This window comes from Panthera tigris, chromosome A1 (assembly GCF_018350195.1).
Source record: "Panthera tigris isolate Pti1 chromosome A1, P.tigris_Pti1_mat1.1, whole genome shotgun sequence".
Taxonomy (NCBI): Eukaryota; Metazoa; Chordata; class Mammalia; order Carnivora; family Felidae; genus Panthera; species Panthera tigris.
The window spans coordinates 212,939,295-212,949,192 of record NC_056660.1 but is presented as its reverse complement, the minus strand read 5'-3'; the positions used below and the strand labels follow the sequence as shown (position 1 = coordinate 212,949,192).

At 41.1% G+C, this 9,898-nt stretch overlaps 1 pseudogene; it reads left to right on the top strand.

Moving 5' to 3' along the window:
* On the top strand, positions 1–9,612 carry LOC102968456 (annotated as a pseudogene).
* The last annotated feature ends 286 nt before the right edge of the window (positions 9,613–9,898 follow it).

The window sequence follows — 9,898 nt, the reverse complement described above, 5'->3', positions numbered from 1 at the left end:
ATGAGAAGACTCAACTGGCCATTGTTGGTTCTGGATTGGAGCCACCAGCGAGGGAATCCAGGCAGCCTCCAGAATGTGGAAAAGGTAACAAAACAGAGACTTCTGTAGGGCTTTGAAGGCACACAGCCCTGCTGACACCTTGGTTTTAGCCCACTGAGATACATTACAAATTTATGACAAATTTGTGGTAATTTGTTGTTTTTCACAAATGTGTGGTGATTTGTTACAGCTGCAATAGGAAAAGAATACAGAATCTTGACTGTTAAATCATGTAATTGAGTAATTGGGACACACGGTGGCACTAGATCACCACATAAGTGCTTTCAGTTTCATAATTCTGTATTACTAGGGGCAATGCTAAATTTTCTTGTAATAAATTTAAAATTTTTTTTAAGTTTATTTATTTACTTTGACAGAGAGAGGAGGAAGGCAGAGAATCCCAAGCAGGCTTTGCACTGTCAGCACAGAGCCTGACTCGGGGCTCAAACTCACAAACTGTGAGATCATGACCTGCTCTGAAACCAAGAGTTGGGCACTTAACCAACTGAGCCACCCAGGCACCCCTCTTGTAATAATTTTTTAAAAATCACCTCCTCACATTTGCATCTAAGTATCTGCAATATTCGTGGTAAATCCCTTAAATTGGCCTTGATGAATTTTTTTTAAAGTTTACTTATTTATTTTGAGAGAGAGAGCATGCACATGAGCCGGAGAAGGGCAAAAGGAGGGAGAGAGAGAATCCCAAGTTGGCCGTGCACTGTCAATGCAGAGCCCCATGCGGGGTTTGATCTCACAAACCATTATATCATGACCTGAGATGAAATCGAGAGCTGGATGCTTAACCAACTGAGCCACCCAGACGCCCCAATCTTGATGAACTTTTAAGTTGATTTCTGGCAATTATTTTTTTTAAATCTAGAAAGATGAACTATAAATATAAAGAAGCCCCTGAATATGTGTCACAAACGTTAAGACCTTTTTTTCCCCAGTGTCTTGAACACTGACAGCAGCCACAGCAGGCACCCAGTAAATAATTGTTAAATGAAAGAACATCTCATGTCCAATTTCCAAATATAAATTGTCAAGTCATTTCTCACCTGAACCTGAATAATCTGGAACTTGAAGAAAATCCTTTTGTTCAAGAATTTCAAATTTAGTACTATTCATAGAGCACTCCTTTATTCAAATGTGCTTACAATGCATTCTCCTTCATGCCAGGAATGAAACAGCCATTCCCAGTTCTATAGAGCCCTCCCTGCCCTCCACCCTGGCGTGTCCAGTTCTAACTCAACAGCCTCGGGCTTCTTATTCTCTTCCCAGTGTATGCAGGTGACTTTGAGGGAATGAGTGTTCAGGGCAAAAATGGACCAGAAGTTAATCACCTTGGGAGGCAGAGATACTGGGTACTCTGTACCTTTCACTGTTTCCTTCTGTGCCCTTGGATGCTTTATGCCTGCTGTGCCCTCTGCAGAGGGCATCACCTCTCTCCCTTAGCTTGTCTGACTCTCCAAGTCAAAGCAAGAAAGTGTCCTCTTTGGAGAGTTTTTCCCTTTACATTCTGTCCCCAGACACCCTGCAAATTCTGATTCCTCTCTGTTCTCATAATACTTTGTTCTTTCCCTTACACCTTGCTTTATGGCTAGTTGTGTAAAGTGGCACCAGATTGTAATTTCCCTGTAGAAAGGAGTTTATTTTACTATTTTTTTGTGTTCTCAACACTCAGCTAGTACTGGGAACAAAGTAAATGCTTCTAGAAAGAGGAAAGAAGGAAAAGAGGGAAAGAGGGAGGGAGGGTAGAAGGGAGAATGGCTGTTCCATCATTGGGCTCAGACTACAGATGCGTAAAATAACTGTTGTCAATTTCTTAATGTTTATTTTTAAAAAATTTTTTTTAATTTTTTTTTTTAACATTTATTTATTTTTGAGACAGAGAGAGACAGAGCATGAACAGGGGAGGGTCAGAGAGGGAGACACAGAATCTGAAACAGGCTCCAGGCTCTGAGCTGTCAGCACAGAGCCTGACGCGGGGCTTGAACTCACGGAGTGTGAGATCATGACCTGAGGTGAAGTCGGCCACCCAACCGACTGAGCCACCCAGGCGCCCCAATTTCTTAATGTTTAAATATGGGTGTGTACACATATGTTTAATCCAGAAGAAAAAGTAATCAGGATTACATTCATGATTTGGGTATAATTCCCATTTGCAAACTCTTCCTGGGGTAGTAAATATCATGAGGCCTAAAAATCAGTGCTGTCTTTACTCTTTTTAAAAGATAAGGAAGGAATTTGAATGCAAATTATAATGTTTTTCTTCAAAGGGGAATGATTTACCACTCTTTAATTTGATAAAGTTCTTTATGCTTCAAATACAGACTTTTAAATATTAATAAACCTCAGAAAGTAGGAATCAAATCCTCAACCCTTCATGAATTAATTATCACAATTTTAAAACTCCAATTCTACAAAGCAAATCATAAAGTGCAAAATGGCTTTTCCAAATCAAATCTTCTTTTTGGTATTAATTCATATGATTAAATACAATTTTATGCATATTAAATTGAGTATTGATACTATAATTTGAAGTTTCCTATTTTTGATATTGAATAATTTCAAATATACATTTTTTGCTTTTTTTTTATGTTTATTTATTTTTGAGAGACAGAGGAGAGAGAGACAGAGCACAAGTGGGGGAGGAGCAGAGAGAGGGAGACACAGAATCCAAAGCAGGCTCCAGGCTCTGAGCTGTTAGCCCGGAGCCTGATGCGGAGCTCAAACCCACGAACTGTGAGATCGTGACCTGAGCCAAAGTCGGCTCCTTAACCGACTGAGCCACCCAGGTGCCCCTACATTTTTTCTTTTAATAAAATAACTATAATTATAATTAAATCCACTTATTTTTATCAGCATGCTACATTTGAATAGTATAAAAGATCAATTATTACTAAAAGTGATTTTTATAAAAGAGCAGTCCCTTCTCTTCAACCCTCCTACCCCATCATCCACCAAGTTAACAGTTCCAATTTTTTAGCTATTTTCTCTGATTTTGCTTCTTCATTTTTTTTAATTTTTTTTTTAATTTTTTTTTCCAACGTTTTTTATTTATTTTTGGGACAGAGAGAGACAGAGCATGAACGGGGGAGGGGCAGAGAGAGAGGGAGACACAGAATCGGACACAGGCTCCAGGCTCCGAGCCATCAGCCCAGAGCCTGACGCGGGGCTCGAACTCACAGACCGCGAGATCGTGACCTGGCTGAAGTCGGACGCTTAACCGACTGAGCCACCCAGGTGCCCCTATTTTTTTTAATTTTTTAAAAATGTATTTATTTTGAGAGAGAGAGTATGAGCACGGGAGGGGCAGAGAGAAGGAGAGAGAGAATCCTAAGCAGGCCCTGAATTATTGGCATAGAGCCAAATGTGCAGCTCAAGCTCAGTGACTGTGAGATCATGACCTGAACCAAAACCAAGAGTCAGATGCTTAACTGAGTTGCCCAGGCTCCCCAATAATTGCCTCATTTTAAAATATTTTCTGGGTCACCTGGGTGGCTCAGTCGGTTGGGCGTCCGACTTCAGCTCAGGTCATGATCTCATGGTCTGTGAGTTCAAGCCCCACGTCAGGCTCTGTGCTGACAGCTCGGAGCCTGGAGTCTGCTTCAGATTCTGTGTCTCTCTCTCTGCCCCTCCCCTGCTCATGCTCTGCCTCTCTCAATCTCAAAAATGAATAAATGTTAAAAAAATTTTTTTTAATATTTTCTTCATTTTCTTTGAACAACTGATTAAATATTCCCACATCCTCAACAGCTCTATAAAATACCTGTAAATTGCACTTTATACAAATCATGTTCAGTGATTGAAGAATTATATCCTGGCCCTCATGCCTCCCGCATCCCCTGACTCCTGTCCCAGAGAATCCTCCTAGTGCCTCTCCCTGCTTTCCAGTCTGCAAGGTTTCACTGCAGGTGCTTCACTCCTGTTTTGTTGGAACTCCATTTGCTGTCACTCTGGGAATTCTCTTTGTCTCCATTGGATCTTCTGTCTCCTCAATCCCATGTACCTCAATATCCCAATATCTTTTTTCTAAATTGAGCCCAAAAGGGCTCAATTTAGTGTGCGTGTGTGTGTGTGTGTGTGTGTGTGTGTGTGTGTGTACGTGCAAGCATTCATCCACGCTCGAGCACATCCTCAAATAGCTTCCTAGGAAAGATGTCTGGGAAGTACATTTTTTGAGCCTCTCCATGTCTAAATTGTCTCTTTTTGGGGCACCTGGGTGGCTCAGTCAGGTAAGTGGCCAACTTTGGCTCAGGTCATGATCTCAGTGCCTGAATTCGAGCTCCGCATCAGGCTCTGTGCTAATAGCTCAGAGCCTGGAGCCTGCTTCAGATTCTGTGTCTCTCTCTCTCTGCACCACCCCTGCTCACACTGTCCCCCTCTCTCTTTCTCTCAAAAAATAAATAAATATTGGGGCGCCTGGATGGCTCGGTCGGTTAACCGTCCGACTTCAGCTCAGGTCATGATCTCGCGGTCCGTGAGTTCGAGCCCCATGTCGGGCTCTGTGCTGACAGCTCAGACCCTGGAGCCTGTTTCAGATTCTGTGTCTCTCTCTCTCTCTCTGCCCCTCCCCTGTTCATGCTCTGTCTCTCTCTGTCTCAAAAAAATAAATACACGTTAAAAAAAAATAAAAAATAAATAAATATTTTAAAAAATTTTTTGAAGATTGTCTCTTTTCTACTCTTTCACTTGATGGAGAGTTTGGCTAAATATGGAACACTTGGCTAAGAAATAACTTAAAAATAAATTTGAAGGTCTAGCTCCATTATTTTCCACCTCTCATTTGAGATGTTTGATGCCGTTCTGATTCATAATCTTCTATTCATTATCTGTCTCACCATTATCTGCGCCCCCCATGTCTTCCTCCCCTTCCAGAAGCTTTTACTATCCTCTGTTTATCTCCAGTGTTTGAAACTTCACAATAATGAGTATTCTGTTGTTTTTTAAAATTGTTTGTTGAGGTTTTTGTTTGCTTTTGTTTTTTGTCTTTTATTCATTGGGCTGGATACCCAAAGGTCCTTTCTGAGAAGAAGCTCATGTTCTTGAGCTCTGGAAAATTCTTTTATGTTATTTTACCAATACTTTCCCCCACCATTGTTTTTAGCCCTCTCTTTCTGGAGCTCCTATCATTCAGCTGTTAGGCCTCCTGAATCAACCATCTAATTTCTTATGTTTTCTTTCTTATTGTCCAGTTATTCACCATTTTGCTCTACATTTTGGATTCCTTATATCCTCCACTTTTCTACTCAGTTTTTCATTTCTGCCATCCAATTTTTTATTTTTCTAGTTTTTGTTGTTGTTGTTGTTGTTGTTATCCTCTGAATGTCCTTTTTAAAACTATCATCTTGTATATGGATACATATCATCTCTTATTTCTCTGGGGATAGCCATGACCTTTTTCATTTTTCTTCTCCCTCCATAGTTTGTTTCTCTGAGTTTCGTTTTTTAAACAAGTTTATTCAGGTATAATTCTTTTTTTTTTTAAGTTTATTTATTTTTGAGAGAAAGAGCTAGGGAGGAGCAGAGAGAGAGGGAGAGAGAATCCCAAGCAGACTCCACACTGTCAACACAGAGCCTGACATGGGACTTGAACTCATGAACTATGAGATCATGACCTGAACCAAAATCAAGAGTCTGATGCTTAACCAACTGTGCCACCCAGGATATAATTCCTATGTCATTAAATTCACTCATTTTTAGTGTCTAATTCACTGACGTTTGGAGTATTCATTGAATCATTCAACCATCACTACAATCCAGTTTTATTATTTTTTCTTCTTTTTTAATGCTTATTTATTTTTGACAGAGAGAGAGAGAGAGAGAGAGAGAGAGAGAGACAGAGCATGAATGGGGGAGGGGCAGAGAGAGGGAGACACAGAATCTGAAGCAGGCTCCAGTCTCTGAGCTGTTAGCACAGAGCCCAATGTGGGGCTTGAACTCACAGACCACGAGATCATGACCTGAGCCGAAGTCGGAGGCTTAACCAACTGAGCCACCCAGGTGCCCCATACAATCCAGTTGTAGAACATTTCTACACCCCAAAAAAATCTCATGCTCCCATTTGCAATTCATCTCCATTCCCATCTCGTCCCAATCAGCCAATACTCTGCTGTCTCTACACATTTACTTTTTCTAGATGCTTCATACAAATAGAATAGTACAATAAATGTTCTTCTGTGTCTGCTTTCTTTCACCTCACATGCTGTGTGTGAACACCGTTCTCACTGCAGCAGGCATCAGCAGGTCGTTCCCTTTTCTGTCACTGAAGAGTGTTCCATTTTAGGGCAATTATAAACATCTTTTTGTTATTTTCATATTTTATGTTGAGCTCTGTGTTTCACATTAGAGGGGTTTTACCAAATGAATGCACTCCCTGGCAGTCTGTTCATATTTAGAAAGAGAGGCCCAAAAAGTTATTTGGAAACTATGTGTGTTCATGATGGGAGGTGGTGCAGTGGGGGCTTCATTATACTTCTTTGAGGAAATTCTCTTGTCAGTGTTTTTCATTCTTTTCTGTTGGGCTGGTAGAATTTTCCAGAGAAGACTCTCCTAATGTCTTGGCTGGAAGGTATAATCCTAGCTTCCAGAGTTCCAGGAATTGAGAGGAAGGAGAAGGCTAAGATGTCACAAATTTTAGGACATAAACTTTTCTTTGATCCCCCTGTTTTCAGTAAGAGATCCCTGCCTCCTTCGACTGTGTCTGTGTGCCTGAGTCCAGAGACCCTCTGTTTTGTTCTCTTCTACTAGGCTGGCTGCACAGAATAGATGAGAGGATCTGGAGGTACTTTCTAAAAAGACTTTCAAACAATCTCTCTATTTTTAGCCCTACCATTATCTGCTCCTCCACCCATGTTTCCACAGCTGTCTGGTGCCAGTTTCTGAGCCTTGGGGATCTGCAGTGTAATGTGGGTTACCTCTCTGCTTTACCCACTGCCAGTTTAGGATTCGTTTTCTTGGATCGCTAATCCATCTACCACGTTTCCACTTACTTTGCAGTGTCTAAAATTTTACTGCTATTGTTTTCTTTACTAGTCTCATAGGTTTCTGCCTCCATAAAAGTCCCTCTGCTCTCATTTTCATGGCATTTTTGTCAGGAATAGAGTACTTATTCAACCAGCCATCTTTAACGTGAATCTCAATTAATTCTTTTTTAAATGCTTATTTATTTATTTTGAGAGAAAGAGAGAGCTTGTAAGAGGGGAGAGGCAGAGAGAGGGAGAGAGAGAATCCCAAGCAGGCTCTGCACTGTTAGCACAGAGCCAGACGCGGGACCTGAACCCACAAACCACGAGACCATGACCCGAGCCGAAGTCAGATGCTTAACCACCCAACTGACTGAGCTACCAAGGCACCCCTAAATTCAATTCTTTAATGAAAAGTAACACTTTCAATTTCAAATAATTTATGTAAATACCTTGTCCTCAAAGAAGTGCAGCATAGCTCACCACTCCTTTTATTTATTTTTTTTAATGTTTATTTATTTTTGAGAGAGAAGGAGACAGAGCACAAGCAAGAGAGGAGCAGAGAGTAAGGGAGACCCAAAATCTGAAGCAGGCTCCAGGCTCTGAGCTGTCAGCACAGAGCCTGACGCAGGGCTCGAACCCACAGACCGCGAGATCGTGACCTGAGCTGAAGTCGGCCGCTTAACCGACTGAGCCACCCAGGCGCCCCTAGATCACTACTCCTTAAATGTGTGCTGCACAGAGTGTCTTCCTTTCAAGAGTCCAGAATGAAAAGGGGCAGGGGCTTTGGCTTTATGACGGAGAAAACTGACAGATATCTCAGCCAAGGGACCAAAGACAACACTAACAGTGATAAGTCATGTTCATAGTGTCCATCCTTGATATTATAAGAAGGGAATGGTACTTGACTTTTGTGGTACCCCTTCCAAAAACCTTTAATTGCAGTCTAATCAAGGGGAAAACATCAGACAAATCCCAATAGGGGGACAATCTACAAAGTACCTACGTAGTACTTCCCAAAACTGTCCAAGTCCTCAAAACAAGGAGGAACTGTCAAAGCCAGGAGGAACCTAAGCAAACATAATAAATAAATGGAATGCGGTAACTTGGACAGGATCCAGGAACAGAAAAAGAGTATTAGGCAAAAACTTAAGGAAATCTGAATACTGTATGAACTTTAGTTAAGAGGAATGTACCAATACTAGGTCATTAATTATGATAAATGTACCACACTAATGGGAAAACTAGTGAGGTGTGGGACAAACTGGGTGTGGGGCACATGGGAACGCTCTACTATCTTCATAACTTCTCTGTAAATCAAAAATTATTCTTTTAAAAAGTTTATTTAAAAAATTAAACCTCTCTCATTTATCCTTTGGCTATTTAATTGACACCTTCATGCCAACTGAAATGTGCCAGAATTTGGCTCATTTCTACCTCATACTATTAGGCATCTATTCTGTGTGTTGGAATAGTTTATTCGTTCTCTTTTACAGATACTTACTGAGCAAGTACTAAGTTTCAGGAAATATACCTGGTGCTTGGGGCTACAGAGATCAATAAAATATGATTCCTGTCCCATAAGAAGTTCAGATTCGAGGAAAACAGACTAACATAAAATACTTTCTGTGTTCTACTTCTATAGAAACACACCAGCTACCATGAACACATTTTGCTATTCATATTAAGAGTGAAAAAAAATAAGGCTGAAATTCTCTAATTTTCAAAAACTTTTGTTTAGGTGAGATGTGGAATCTCTTAGAATTGTATCACCAGTTAAGCAATATGCAAGAATGATTAAATACCTGGTGTAAAAGGGCATATTGAAACAGAGAAACAGAGAAACAAGTAGAAACTTTCTGCCTTTTTTTTTTTTTTTTTTTTTTTTTTTTTTGAGAGAGAGAGATACTGAGTGAGTAGGGGAGGGGTAGAGAAAGAGGATCCCAAACAGGCTCCACACTGTCAGCACAGAGCCCGTCGCGGGGCTTGAACTCACAAACCAGAGATCATGAGCTGAGCCGAAATCAAGAGTTGGACGCTTAACTAACTGGGCCACCCAGATGCCCCCAAAACTTCCTACATTTTTTAAACTTTATTTATTTTGAGAGAGACAAAGAGAGCATGTGCAGGGGGAAAGAGGGGTGCAAATAGAGAGAGAGAGGATCTCAAGCAGACTCCAGAGCAGTCAGCTCAGAGCCCATCATGGGGCTTGTACCCATGAAACCATGAGATCATAACCTGAGTCAAAATTAAGTGTCAGACACTCAACCAACTGAGCCACCCAGGCGCCCCAGAACTTTCTACTTTTTGATGTGATGACACATCCCCTCACCAACCACAATATCAAGCAGTGCCTCATCAAGAAGGTACAGAAGGCTGTTCTTGACAAATGGGTGAATGATCCTCACCGCATGGACAAATGCTTGCTGGCCCTTATTTACCTAGCCCACGCCTCCGACGTCCTGGAGAATGCTTTCGCTCCTCTTCTGGACGAGCAGTATGATTTAGCCACCAAGAGAGTACGGCACCTCCTCAACTTAGATACTGTCTGAAGGCCAACACCAATGAGGTCCTGTGGACGGTGGTGGCAGTGTTCACCAAGTAACTGCTCAGAATGAGGTGTTCTTCTTTCAGGTAAGCCAGTTGCTTCAATTCTATTGACTTCTGATTTTTTATAGTTTGTACTTTCCTACACTATAATTGGCTTTTGTTTTATATAATAATAGGTAGCTTTTCTGTGTGTGTGTGTGTGTGTGTGTGTGTGTGTGTGTGTGTGAATGCAAGAAACTGCTGGTATGAGGGACCTTTCTGTTTGAGAAAAGTCTTACTGTCATTGGCATTTCGTTCTTTCTTGAGTTCCAGAGAGTTGCCCTTCTCAACAGTCACAGGTT